Consider the following 15626-nt stretch of genomic DNA (forward strand, 5'->3'; position numbering starts at 1 on the left):
CAGCAGTACCAGCCCTGGAGGACAGCCAGCAGGGCTCAGCAGCAGCCAGTGATACCTGCAGGAATCCTGAGGAAGAAGTGAAGATTGAGGTCAGTTGAGGTGCAGGTAAACTGCAGTGCATCCGTGTGAAAGGGGCCTAAGGGTCCGATCGGGTCAGCCTGCCTGTTTTTTCAGGTGGACCCAATGGGACCCTCCATTCACCTCTTTAAAGCGGCAGATCTAAATGGATATGTGTCCATTTACACCCGCCTATCTCCAATCCGATCCACTTAAAATAACAGAAGTAGGACCTGCGCCTGATTAACATCTATGGGCCCCAGACAAAGTGGGGCAGGAAATGCCTCTTCATGAAGATCAAGCCTTTTCTTTTTACAGCCCAGCAAGTTGTCTTCGGTGGTGATTTTAACACCGTCACTAGGACTAAGGACAGAAAAGGTACCGGAGCCAAGCTGGACTGTGATGGCTTTTTTTTAAAAAAAAATAGTTAGAGAGACAGGTCTGGTTGATGTGCACATTCATTGCTGCCCAGACAACACAGGATTCACTTTTCAGTAAGGTAGTAGCCAGAGTAGAATAGATAGATTTTTTTAAAGGGGAACTCCGTCTTCTCTGCACCAGTGTGTCAGGTGGTTGAGTTTTCCGATCACTGTATTCTGTCTGTGACTCTGAATAGCCCCGATACACCACCTAGGGGGAGGGGTACCTGGAAGCTGATTTCGGTACTCTTGGAGGATGAGAAGGTGAGTCAATCTTTTGAGGATTTTTTTCAGGCACAGGTATCGATCATGGACTTTTGCAGCAGTAAGTCAGAGTGGTGGGAGCTTACAAAACGAAGGATCGTTGGATTTTTTAGAGCAATATGAAGAACAGCTTGATCAGTATATCACCTACCAGCGTTTGCGGAGGAAGATTGATAGGCTTGTCCCGAGTAATGGAGGTCCTTTAAGAAGTCGCCTGGGCCAGATGGATTGACAGCTGAGTTTTATAAGCACTTTAACCACTTCCGCACTGCTCACTAGAGCTGTACTGCGGCAAAGTGGCTCGATAACGTCTGGCGACGTAGACCTACGTCACCAGACACTCCCCTCTCTCGGCAGCGCGCGCTCGCCGCCGGAGGCTCGCTTCCGCTGTATTCAGTCACAGCGGGAGTCGGGCCAGGGGATCGCCGCTGCTCTTCCCCGATCGTCGGGGAATCCAATGTGGAGATCCGCCTGCTTGTGTAAACACAAGCGGGCGGATCTCCTAAGGGACAGGCAGGGTCAGATTGCAGGGTTTAGCATAGCTCAACCTGTGATCTGTCCTTGTGTCACTCAGTCACCTCCCCCCACACACGTCAGTAAGCACCAGGCATACATTAACCCCTTGATCACCAATAAAAATTAACCCCTTCCCTGCCAGTGTCATTTTTACAGTAACAGTGCATATTTATAGCACTGATTACTGTGGTAATGTCACTGGTACCCCCAAAAGTGTCAAAAATGTCAGTCAAGCGTCCGATCTGTCCGCCGCAATGTCGCAGTCCCGCAAAAAAAATCGCAGATCGCCGCCATTACTCGTTAAAAAAAAACCCACCAAAAATGACATAAATCTTTCCCTTAGTTAGTAAACGCAATAACTTTTGCGCAAACCAATCAAAATACGCTTATTGCAATTTTTTTTACCAAACAAAGGTAGCAGAAAACAAATTGGCCAAAAATGTAAAAAAATTTTGATTTTTACATTTTTTTGGGGGGGAATTTCATATAAAAAATGTGAAAAATATTGTTATTTTTTCAAAATTTACGCTCTTTTTTTTGTTTATAGCGCAAAAAGTAAAAATTGCACAGGTGACCAAATACCACCAAAAGAAAGCTCTGTTTGTGGGGAAAAAAAGGACATAAATTTCGTTTGGGTATGGCGTCGCACGACCGCTCAATTGTCAGTTAAAGTCGCACAGTGCCGAATCGCAAAAAGTGGCCCAGACGTATAAGACAGCAGGAGGAGAAGAGGAGGGGAGGGGAAATGTTATCTGCCCCCCCCCCCACCCTAAATTTTTTTTTTTCTTCTTTTTTCTTTTCTTCCTTTTTTGTATGTGTTTTATGGGTGTGTGTGGTGTTTGACAGGGGCGTAACTACAGGGGTTGCAGGGGTTGCAATTGCAACCGGGCCCAATGCTCCAGGGGGCCTGTGCGGCTCCCCTTTACACCTGGATAGGAGGGGTGGGGGCAGCATGTAGAGAAATCACTGTCCTCCTTTTTACTCCTGTAGCTGCAGGAGGAAAATGGAGGAGATTGGCTCCTCTGTATGCTGCCCCCGCCACTCCTCCTATCCAGTTCACTTGTGTTCTGCTGTCTCTGGACCCCTGTGTGCTCCTCTGGTCCCCCCCCCACTGTGCTCCCTCCCCTCTCCTGCCGGCTGCTGCAGGGGATGTGTCACAATAGAGAACCAGGAAGTGGTCGGTAAATATGAAATTTACCAGCTCCTTCCTTTTCTGAATGGACAGAGTCATAGTCAGTGACATTGTAAAAAAATAAAATAAAATGATAAAAAATAATACAATTAAACTACCAAAAAATAAAAACTTCTGACACCAGTGGGTAAACTTCCAGGATTGCAAAGGTCACACTTGCGCCCGGGCCCTGGCATTCCACCACTGTGGGCAGGCCCCAAGATGACAGGAAGGGGGCCCACTGCAGAACTTGTGAAAGGGTCCTGCTGCGGGACCATAATAAAGAGCCCCCCAACGAGAGTAAAGGACCCCAGGATCAGTGGGAAGAGCCCCAGGCTTGAAGGGAAGGGCCCTGTCCAGGGGTCCGGGGGGCCCTTCATGGTTTCCTGCACCGGGGCCCTGAAGGTTCTAGTTACGCCTCTGGTGTTTGATAGTGGGTATGAATGAGGGGAGGGAGGGGGGGTAATATAGAAGTGAAGAGGGAAAAGGAAGGGAATGAACAGATAGGAAGAAGAAGGGAAAACAAAGACAAGATCAGAGATTAAGGGTCATTTAAATTAAAGTACAATGAAGTAAAGAGAGGCAAGGATTGAATGAGTAGGAATAGAGAAAGAGACTTGCTGTCTTAACAATATCTTGCCTTAGCTGAGTATTTGATAAATGACTACAAATTATTGAGTTGGAAATCTCAAGAGGTTCATATTAGACCTCGGAGATGAGAAAATGGATATGGATAATGTCTTTGTAACCTATTGACCTGATATTGTTTTATATATTCTGTAATGATTTTTCTGAAAACTCAAAATAAAGTAATAAATACAAAAAAAAAAAAAAAAAAAAAGACAGCAAAATCCTCCGGTGGTAAAGTGGTTAAGGTTACTCTGGCCCTGTATTTGGTGAAGGTTTTTAATGGCTGCCTGAGAGAGGGTTCGCTCTCTCCCTCCGTGCAACAATGTGCGGTGATTCTTCAGGCAAAGGCTATTCTTCAAGAATTGAAAATTGGCAGCCCAAAGCCTTCTCAATGTTGATAGGAAGATACTGGCAAAAATAATTTGCCGTCATTGTCTGTAGCGAGCAATCTACTTTCTCACCACCAGCACTGTTTGGTTCAAGGTAGAAGCACTTTTTTCAGTGGTGTTAGCTGTCCGGGAGGCCCTGGAACAGTGCAGAGCTGCAGGCTGGAAAATGTACCTGCTGGCATTGGATCAGGCTAAAGCATTTGATCGGGTCAATCATGAGTACCTATGGCTGCTTCTTGGCAAGTATGGCCTGGAGGGGGACTTTATTGATTGGCTGAAGACTTTATACAGAGGGGCTGAAAGCTTCATGCTTGTGAATGGTTGGATCGGACGGCCTTACCATATTGGATCCTCAGGCTTTTCACTGGCCCACCATTCTCCCAGCTTCTCAGAAAAGGCCTAAACCAGAACTAAAAAATATCAACCTAACTCCACGTTTTTATCCTGGCCCCCGGCCGCCACCTGTCCTTCTCCAGACCATAAATCTTCCCAACCATACCCAGAATGTTGTGCACCACCACCTTGACAGGAAGGACTTTTTTTCCGTGTGGAAACCTGACACCGGGCATTCCACGTGAAGTAACGGTCTACTAAGCTAAAAAGTGTCTCAAATTCAAAATCCCGATGTGTCTCAAAAGATCCGTACGACCACTCCACATATTTCAAGTGGGAAAGGAAATATGCCCCACCCACCTGCTTATAGACTTCTTTATTGAAAGGGTACTGAAGCAAGAAATGGTCCATCGTCTCCTCCATACTGCCACACTCCACTCTTTGATAACCACGGTTCTCCGCAGAGCGATGCTTCAAATTGCCTTTCACATAGAGTCTGCCATGGAACGAGAGCCAGACCAAATCCTGAAACTTTAAAGGGATTTTCTCCAGCTTCATCGAACACAGACCTTTCTTCAAAACAGGGCCTGGGCAATCCCTCAAGGCCAGTGTTTCGCTAAAGGCAGAGTCAACAACCCTCCTCTCCATGGCCTTCCTAGGAAGAGACAATTTCCTCAGGCTGTCACTCGCCACTGCCAAAGCATTTTCAGGCACGGGCAACGTAAGCCCTTCCATAAAGGCCAGATTTGTGCAGTATACGACTGATTGTTGTCCTATGGACAGAGTCTCCCACCTCAGCTGTAGATCTCTGCAGTTCATCCAGAGTGATCATGGGCCTCTTGGCTGCATCTCTGATCAGTCTTCTCCTTGTATGAGCTGAAAGTTTAGAGGGACGGTCAGGTCTTCGTAGATTTGCAGTGGTCTGATACTCCTTCCATTTCAATATTATCTCTTGCACAGAGCTCCTTGGGATGTTTAAACCTTGGGAAATCTTTCTGTATCCAAATCCGGCTTTAAACTTCTCCACAACAGTATCTCGGACCTGCCTGGTGTGTTCCTTGTTCTTCATGATGCTCTCTGCGCTTTAAACGGACCTCTGAGACTATCACAGTGCAGGTGCATTTATACGGAGACTTGATTACACACAGGTGGATTCTATTTATCATTATTAGTCATTTAGGTCAACATTGGATCATTCAGAGATCCTCGCTGAACTTCTGGAGAGAGTTTGCTGCACTGAAAGTAAAGGGGCTGAATAATTTTGCACGCCCAATTTTTCAGTTTTTTATTTGTTAAAAAAGTTTGAAATATCCAATAAATTTCATTCCACTTCATGATTGTGTCCCACTTGGTGTTGATTCTTCACCAAAAAATGACAGTTTTATATCTTTATGTTTGAAGCCTGAAATGTGGCAAAAGGTCGCAAAGTTCAGGGGGGCCGAATAAGTTCGCAAGGCACTGTATATATATTATATAATTTTATATATATATATATATATATAGTTTTATTTATATTTATTTATTCTGTATATATGTAAATATGTTTTAATAATGTTGTATGCTTGTAATATTTTTTTAATAAACAAAAATTTACACTCTAATGTCCCCCCACAGTCACACACTATTATTATTATACATTTATATAGCTCTGACATATACCGCAGTGCTGTACAGAGAACACTGAGCCAATCACATCAGTCTCTGTACCAGAGGAGCTTACATTCTACATTTATATATCTCTGGCATATACTGTACCACAGTGCTGTAGAGTAGAGGGAGGATAATTCTCTCCAGACTTTGCACATCATCGACCTTTCAATGGAATAATCTAGCCTATGAAAGACTGCAAATGTTTCTGACTTAGTGCCCTCTAGGTGTCTGATCACTGGGGGGGGTGACAGGTCGTCTCAGTGATGTGACAAGATCCAGAAGGAGCATTGGGGGGGTGGGGGGGGGGGGCTGAATTTAGAACATGTGTGTACATTGACCCGCATTCGCTACATCACAGGATGTATATGAAAACATACAAAAATCATTACAGACATCATACAGGAACATGGAGCATGGAGAACAAAGGGAGTCTATGGTTGAGATTGAGATAGATAGATAGATAGATACTGTAGATGGATATGAAGATAGATAGATAGATAGATAGATAGATAGATAGATAGATAGATAGATAGATAGATAGATAGATAGATAGATAGATAGATAGATAGATAGATAGATAGATAGATAGATAGATAGATAGATAGATAGATAGATAGATAGATAGATAGATAGATAGATAGATAGATAGATAGATAGATAGATAGATAGATAGATAGATAGAAGTAGGGAAGATAGATAGACATAGAGAAGATATATAGAAATAGAGAAGATAGACAGATAGCAGTGGCGGCTGGTGCTCCATGGGTTGGGGGGGGGGGCGGCAGAGGGACCACATCATACTCCCCCTTGGACCACACCAGCCCGCACGCCATACTCCCCCCCTCCCCCCCCCCGGTTGCCGGCTCACTCACCCTGGACATGTTGTGGAGGGCAGGCAGCCGTGGTGGCGGCGGCTTCCCCCTCAGTCTTCTGCGTCTCCTCCCTCCTCCTCCTCATTGGCCAATGGCATGGCATCTCCTTTCGGCCAATTGGGAAACGGGTCTCAGGACCCACTTCCTAATTGGCCAGGAGGAGGATCCATGTAACAATAGGGAATATTCATTCGCTATTGTCACACAACTGGGTGGGCTCAGGGCGCAGTGCTCTGCACCCCAAGCCCACCCTTTCTTGAAGCCTATTAGACCCTCTGGCTCTAATCACGTGCTTAAAAAAAAAACCCCATTGGAATCCATGCGTCCAGCGCCCTGCATGTTGATTATGGGGCTGGACGAATGGATAGGGGGTGTGGTGCCCCTGCGCCCCCAATGGACGGGCCGTCACTGATAGATAGATAGATAGATAGATAGATAGATAGATAGATAGATAGATAGATAGATAGATAGATAGATAGATAGATAGATAGATAGATAGATAGATAGATAGATAGATAGAAATCCTTTTTCAGGGTGACAAGTTACATGCTGGGAATGGAGGGTTCTTGAAGTTTCAGTCAGGAAGATGATGGCCCTTGGTGGCCAGGTGGGACCCGGTGCAAAGGGATGCCTGTATCCATTCAGTCAACTCCATCCAGTCCACTCCATCCTATCCACTCCATCCTGTCCACTTCATCCTGTCCACTTCATCCAGTCCACCCCATTCTGTCCAGTCCACCCTATCCAATCCATCCAGTCCACTCAATCCTGTCCACTCCATTCTGTCCATCCCATCCAGTCCAGCCCAGCCAGTCCACTCCATCCTGTCCAGCCAATCCAGGCCACTCCATCCAGTCCAGCCCATCCAGTCCACTCTATCCTGTCCAGCCTATCCAGTCCACTCTATCCAGTCCAGTCCATCCACTCCACTCCATCCTGTCCAGCCCGTCTAGTCCACTCCATCCTATCCAGTCCATCCTGTCCACTCCATCCTGTCCACTCCATCCAGTCAACTCCATCCTGTCCAGTCTATCCAGTCCACTCCATCCTGTCCAATTCATACAGTCCACTCCATCCTATCCAGTCCATCCTGTCCAGTCCACTCTATCCAGTCCATCCAGTCCAGTCCAATCCATCCAGTCCAGTCCATCCTGTCCACTCAATTCTGTCCACTCAATCCTGTCCAATCAATCCTGTCCACTCCATCCTAACCAGTCCATCCTGTCCAGCCCATCCAGTCTAGTTCATCTAATCTAGCCCATCCAGTCTAGCCGAACCAGTCCAGCCCATCCAGTCCAGCCCATCCAGTCCACTCTATCCTGTCCATTCCATCCTATCCAGTCCATCCTGTCCATTCCATCCTATCCAGTCCATCCAGTCAACTCCACCCTGTTTTACCCATTCAGTCCAGCCCACCTAGTCTAGCCCAACCAGTCCACTCCATGCTGTCCACTCTATCCTGTCCAGCCCATCCAGTCAACTCTATCCTGTCCAGCCCATCTAGTCCACTCTATCCAGTTCAGTCCATCTGGTCCACTCTATCCTGTCCAGCACATCCAGTCCACACCATCCAGTCCAGCCCATCCAGTCCACTCCATCCTGTCCAGCCGACTCCATCCTACCTAGTCCATCCAGTCCACTCCATCCTGCCCACTCCATACAGTCAACTCCATCCTGTCCAGTCCACTCCGTCAAGTCCATTCTATCCAGTCCAGAACATCCAGTCAACTCCATCCTGTCCAATTCATACAGTCCACTCCATCCTATCCACTCCATCCAGTCCACTCCATCCAGTCCACTCCATCCTGTCCAGTCCATCCTGTCCAGTCCACTCCATCCAGTCCAGTCCATCCTGTCCACTTAATCCTGTCCACCTCATCCTACCCAGTCCATCCTGTCCAGCCCTTCCAGTCCACTCCATCCTATCCAGTCCATCCAGTCAACTCCATCCTGTCCTGCCCACCTAGTCTAGCCCAGCCAGTCCACTCCATGCTGTCCACTCCATCCTGTCCAGCCCATCCAGTCTAGTCCACTCCATCCTGTCCAGTCTATCAAGTCCACTTCATGCATTCCTCTCCATCCTGTCCATCCAGTCTAGTCCAGTCCAGTCCATCCAGTCCACTCCATTCAGTTCAGCTGATCTAGTCCACTCCATCCTGTCCAGTGTATCCTGTCCAGTTCAAACAGTCCACTCCATCCTATCCAGCCCACTCCATCCAGTCCTCTCCATCCTGTCCAGCCCAGTCTATTCAGTCCAGTCGATCCTGTCCAGTCTATCCTGTCCACTCCATCCTGTCCACTCCATACTATCCAGTCCATCCAGTCAACTCCATCCTGTCCTGTCCACCTAGTCTAGCCCAGCCAGTTCCCTCCATGCTGTCCACTCCATCCTGTCCAGCCCATCCAGTCTAGTCCACTCCATCCTGTCCAGCCTATCCAGTCCACTCCATGCATTCCACTCTATCCTTTCCATACAGTCCATCCAGTCCAGTCCACTCTATCCAGTCCAGTTGATCCAGTCCACTCCATCCTGTCCAGTCTGTCCTGTCCAGTCCATCCAGTCCACTCCATCTAGTCCACTCCATCCAGTCCACTCCATCTTGTCCAGTCCAGTCTATTCAGCCCGGTCTATCCTGTCCAGTCTATCCTGTCCAGTCCATCCAGTCCACTCCATCCAGTCCACTTCATCCAGTCCACTCCATGCTGTCCAGTCCAGTCTATTCAGTCCACTCCATCCAGTCCACTCCATCCTGTCCAGTCTATCCTGTTCACTCCATCCTGTCCACTCCATCCATTCCATTCTGTCCACCCCATCCTGTCCATTCCATCCAGTCAAGTCCAGCCCAGGACTAGAATTCCAAAATATAGGACTGTCCCAAATCTTACTTTTTGTATAGAAAATCTATTGATAGAATGTCCTATAAATGTTTGGCAATCTGCTCCTATTACCCAAGATAAGTCGTTTCCAGCTGGCTGCTCCTGAACAATGTGGAATGTGGAATAATGTTCAAGCTTTCATTATAAATACAGTGTCCCGAGTACTGCTTGCTGCAATGTACAGTCCATGTAATAGAGATAGATTGCAATCAATATGGTGAATGCAGCTTTCCAGGTAATAGCGCCGTTCAGGCCCATATGGTGCGACGGAGTCTGATTGTTCTGTTATTTAACCACTTTACCACCGGAGGATTTTCCTGCTTTACCTTCTTTACTTCTATACCTCCTCCCTGCTAATAGCCTCCCATGGCTTCCACTACCATTTCTATGCTGATGACACCCAAATCTACCTCACTACCCCTCAGCTCACCCCATCAGTCTCCTCCCGCATCACTGATCTACTAACAGACATATCAGCCTGGATGTCTCACCACTTCCTCAAACTGAATCTATCTAAAACTGAGCTCATAATATTTCCTCCTCCACGTGTCCCTTCCCCTAAATTCTCTGTCAAGATCAATGGAAGAACTATCAGTCCTTCCACACATGCCAGGGTGCTAGGGGTAACCCTGGACTGTGCACTGTCCTTACAGGCTCACATCCAATTCTTGTCCAAATCATGCTGCCTTAACCTCCGCAACATCGCTAGACAGGGCCGGTGCTAGACTATTTTACGCCCTAGGCAAGACCAGCTACTTGCGCCCCCCCCCCCCCCCCCAAAAAAAAAAATAAAAAGGGAAGGGGTTAAAAACTTCTCTATGTCATACCCAGTGACCCTGATCTGATGGTTCCTCCATGTTATACTGTCGTACCCAGTGACCCCTATATTCCTCCATGTCGTTCTATGTCACACCCAGGGACCCTGATGTTTTTTCATGTCACATTCTGGGACCCAAATATTCCTTCATGTCTTGCTGTCATACCCACTGACCCTGATGTTCCTCCATGTCACACCCAGGGACCCCCGTGTTCCTCCATGTCATGCTGTCATACCCAGTGACCCCAATGTTCCTATATGTCACACTAGGGGCCCCTGATGTTCCTCCATGTCATACCTGGAGAGGCCCTGATGTTTTTCCATGTCACACCTTGGGACCCTGATGTTCCTCCATGTCACACCTGGGGACCTCAATCCCCCATGGCACACCCAGGAACCCCAATTCCTCATGGCACACCTGGTGACCCCGAATCCCTGTTACACCCGGTGACCCCTATCCCCCATGTCACACCTGGTGACTCGATTCCCCATGACACACCTGGTGACCCAGATTCCCTTTCACACCAGGGATCCTCCATGTCACACCCAGGGACCCCGATCCCTTGTTCTGGGGACACTCACTGAGCGGCATGAAGAGAGTGGCCCGCGCTCTGTCCTTCTTCACTGTTATTCCTTTTCCCAGGACACTCCTCTCCTGGACCACAGTGCTCACCACAGCTCCTGCCAAAGAGGATCTTCATGCAGGCAGCACTCTGGTGGGCTCCCTTCCTGCCTCTTGGGGCCCCCCCAACATTGGTGGAAAGCCAAGGCTTGGTAGTTCCGCCACTGCCCCAGACACCTAGCATCTTCCTCTGTCCCTTCTTCCTCCCCCACTGCTGCTCCTCCCCTCAGCTCACAGGGATCATTAATAAAGGAGAGTGCCGACTCGTGACTGCCCCCCTAGGTGGCAATGCGCCCTAGGCGGCTGCCTAGTTTGCCTAGTGGATCAACCGGCCCTGTCGCTAGAATACGGCCCTTTTTAGCCAATGACACCACCAAGCTTTTAATTCATGCCCTGGTTATCTCTCGCCTCGACTACTGCAACTCCCTCCTCATTGGATTACCCTTACATAGATTATCCCCCCTTCAATCCATAATGAATGCTGCTGCAAGACTTATCCACCTTATCAACCATTCAGTGTCCTCCACCCCTCTCTGCCAATCCCTTCCCTGGCTTCCACTCACCCAACAAATAAAATTCAAAGTGCTAACAATAGTTTACAAAGCCATCTACAACTCTGCCCCCAGCTACATCACTAACCTGATCTCAAAATATCAACCAAGCCGCTCTCTTCCTCCCTTGTCACCTCTTCCCATGCTCGCCTTCAGGATTTCTCCAGAGCTTCTCCCATTCTTTGGAACTCTCTACCCCAATATGTCCGACTGTCCCCTAATCTATCCATCTTTAGACGATCCCTGAAAACCCTTCTCTTTAAAGAAGCCTACCCGGCTACTAACTAATAACACTGTTTCACTTTCCCCATCAGCTCATCCCCCACAGCTATTGCCTTTTGTATCAATTGACCCTCCCATTTAGATTGTAAGCTCTAACAAACAGGGCCCTCTGATTCCTTTTGTTCCAAATTTTATTGTAACTGTAATGTCTGCCTTCATTTTATTAAGCACTGTGCAAACTGTTGGCGCTATATAAATCCTGTATAATAATAATAATTTACGTCCAGGCCACTTTTTGCAACTTGGCACTGCGCGAGTTTAACTGAGAATTGCGCAGTCATGCAACCCTGTACCCAACCGAAATTTACGTCCTTTTTTTCCCACAAACAGAGCTTCCTTATGGAGGTATTTGATCACCTCTGCGCTTTTCATTTTTTGCGATATTAATAAAAAAAGAGCGAAAATTTTGCGAAAAAATTGACATTTTCTACTTTGACAATTAAAAAATATCCAAAATATTCAATTCTTGTCATATATGTAGGCCAAAATGTATTTAGCTACATGTCTTTGACAAAAAAATCCTCAATCGGCGTATTTTTAACCGCTTTAAGACCGGAAGATTTTACCCCATTCCTGACCAGGCTATATTTTGCGATTCGGCACTGCGTTATTTTAATGGACAATTGCGCTGTCGTGCGACGCTGTACCCAAATTAAATTTATGTCCCTTTTTTCCCCACAAATAGAGCTTTCTTTTGGTGGTATTTGATCACCTCTGCGATTTTTAATTTTTGAAAAAAAGTGCGACAATTTTGAAAAAAAAAAAACTATATTTTTTACATTCTGATATATAACATTCCCAATAAAAATCTAAATTTTTTAACATTTTAGGGCAATTTGTTTTCTGCTACATATTTTTGGTAAAAAAAAAATCATAATAAGCGTATTTTGATTGGTTTGCGCAAAAGTTATTGCGTTTACTAACTACGGGAAAGATTTGTCATTTTTATTGTTTATTTTTTTTTTTATTAGTAATGGCGGCGATCTGCTTTTTTTTTTTTTTTGCGGGACTGCGACATTGCGGCAAACAGATCGGACCCTTAACTGACATTTTTGACACTTTTGGGGGTACTAGTGACATTACTACAGTAACCAGTGCTATAAATATGCACTGTTACTGTAATAATGACACTGGCAGGGAAGGGGTTAACTTTATTGGTGATCAAGGGGTTAAATGTATGCCTCATGCTTACTGACGTGTGTGGGGGGAGGGGATTGTGTGACACAGACACAGATCGCAGGTTCAGCTATGCTGAATCCTGTAATCTGTGACTGCCTGTCACAGAGGAGATCCGCCCGCTTTGTTTACACAAGTGGGCGGATTTCCTCCTTCGATCCCCGACGATCGGGGAAGAGCGGCGGTGATCACCGCATCTCCTCCCCTGGCCTGACTCCCACTGTGTCTGAATACGGCCGGAACGAGCCTCCGGCGGCGCGCGCGCGGCGCCGAGAGGGGACGTTGTCCAGCGATGTAGGTCTACGTCGCTGGACGATAACGTGCCACTTATGGCACTTTTCCACTGCAAGTACCGGCTAGTACCGGCTCGGCTCTACTCGGCCCTGCTTGGCCCGGCTTGCTTTTCCACTGCGGTACCGCATGGTATAGTGTCGGAACGGTTCGGTACGGTACGGTATAGGTTTGCTTTTCCACTAAAGTAGTACTAAAGTTAAGTGGGTGGGATAACAACGGGGTGGGTGTGATTCTCTGACCAATCAGTGGCTAGTAGTGACTGCATGCAAAGGATTGTGGGATATGGTACCAGTTTGGTACCTATTGGAACCACAATCGAGTAGGTACTGTTTTTTCAGAGCCGTACCGTACCGTACCGTTCGGTTCCATGCAGTGGAAAAGCAAACCTATACCGTACTGTACCGAACCGTTCCGACCCTATACCATGCGGTACCGCAGTGGAAAAGCACAAAAGCGCGCCGAGCCGGTACGGTTCTATGCAGTGGAAAAGCGCCATTTGCCGCAGTACCCTCAACGTGAGCGGTCGGCAAGTGGTTAAAGGTAAAAAATCTTCTCCTGTGGTGGAATGTAATGGAAGGAGGAAGAAGTAACACTGTAATCTTGACACATTGTTTCATTGACTGTAACAGTTTCCATGTATATTTTGTTTTCAAAATTTTAGGCCAAAAGTAAAATGATCTTCCTGAGGCGCTGGACAATCTTTTGATTTGTTGACTTGTGAGGTATGACCGCGAATATGGGAGCGAGAGCGATAATTCTAGCACCAAAGCTCACAATTAATTCTAAGCCTGTAAAGGCTTTATAACATGTCCCCTATGGAGATTTTTAGGTGCCATCGTTCCTCAGGATATCACGGGAACACTCAATTAGAAGACTTGACTTGTTTGCCTGTTTTATATTTTACTAAAATAAATCAAGTATTTTATTGTGCGTGTTTGCACTATAATTTATTTTATTATTTTGTTCTAAAAATATGTGTTTGATAAACAGTTGAACAAATATTGTGCAACATAAAAAAAACTTTGCTGTCCTAACTGAATTCTGCAGAGAGGATCTTAACCGCTTGCCGACTGCGCACAGTATATTTACTGCGGCAGTCAGCCCCGGCCAGGCAGAGTGACGTAGATCTACGTCGCTCGCCTGTCACTGGGTTTAGAGCCAATAGCGGGCGAGCGCGCGCCCGCCTCGGCTCGTTCAGGGAGGAGTGCGGGCGTGTGACCGGCGGACCCGATGTCCGCCGGTCACGCTACGATCGTCGGTACAGCGGGAGAAAGGCGGAGCGGCTAATGTAAACAAGCCGCCTGTCATTCTCCCCTGTGTAAAAATGGAGATCAGATGGTTCTACTATGTAGGACCGTTGATCTCTGTTTTTACACCAATAGCCATGTCCAATCACAGTTAGAATCACTCCCCTAGGACACACTGAACCCCTCCCTGTCCAATACAGTTAACCCCTTCCCTGCCAGAGTCATTTTTACAGTAACAGTGCATATATATAGCACTGATTACTGCAGTAATGTCACTGGTACCCCCAAAAGTGTCAAAAATGTCAGTCAAGGGTCCGATCTGTCCGCCGCAATGTCGCAGTACCGCAAAAAAATTCGCAGATCGCCGCCATTACTCGTTAAAAAAAAAAAAAACACCAAAAATGACAGAAATCTTTCCCTTTGTTAGTAAACGCGATAACTTTTGTGCAAACCAATCAAAATACGCTTTTTGCGATTTTTTTTTACCAAACATAGGTAGCAGAAAACAATTTGGCCGAAAATGTTAAAAAATTTTGATTTTTCAATTTTTTTCGGGGGGGAATTTCATATAAAAAAAAGTGAAAAATATTGTTATTTTTGCAAAAATTACGCTCTTTTTTTGTTTATAGCGCATGATCAAAAAATCGCACAGGTGATCAAATACCACCAAAAGAAAGCTCTGTTTGTGGGAAAAAAGGGACGTGAAATTCGTTTAGGTACAGCGTCGCACGACCGCGCAATTGTCCGTTAAATTCACACAGTAAAAAAATCGCAAAAAACCCCCTGGTCAGGAAGGGGGTAAAATCTTCCGGGGCTTAAGTGGTTAAGCACCTGTTAGACCCTGTTCACACTGGGGCGACCCGACCTGCCGGGGCGACCTGTGAAGTCGCGGTGCGCAGCTCGCACCGCGACCTCGGAGCGGCATGCACGGACTTCATATCATTGAAGTCAATGCAGGTCGCTCCGGGTCGCCCCAAAGAAGCTCAGGACCCTTTTTCTAAGTCGGAGCGTCTTGTGTCGCTCCTATTAGAATGGGTCCTGTGCTAAACTATGGCAGGCGACCCGCGGCGACTTGTCAGGCGACCAGGTCGCCTGAAAAGTCGCCCCAGTGTGAACCGGCTCTTACTGAACCACTCAAATCAACAAAGAAAAAAAACAAAATAAAAACATGACACTGTTGCAGTTGATTTTTCTATTCTTTTTTTTTTTGTCACTTTTTTTTCCTTTGGCCTATTGGACTTTAGGCTTGCAGTGTCAATGGCTGAGGTTAAAGATAAAATATATTTTCAAAAGTATTGGGACGCCTGCCTTTACACACACATGAACTTTAATGGCATCCCAGTCTAATGCCCGTACACACGTTCCGATAATTGTACGACTAATGTTTCGTAAATTGTTGCATGTTACTAAAATCGAAACCAACTCTGCGCACAAACCATCAGATTTTCTTCGTATGATT

Source organism: Pelophylax lessonae, assembly GCF_965119305.1.
Source record: "Pelophylax lessonae genome assembly, chromosome: 5".
NCBI lineage: Eukaryota > Metazoa > Chordata > Amphibia > Anura > Ranidae > Pelophylax > Pelophylax lessonae.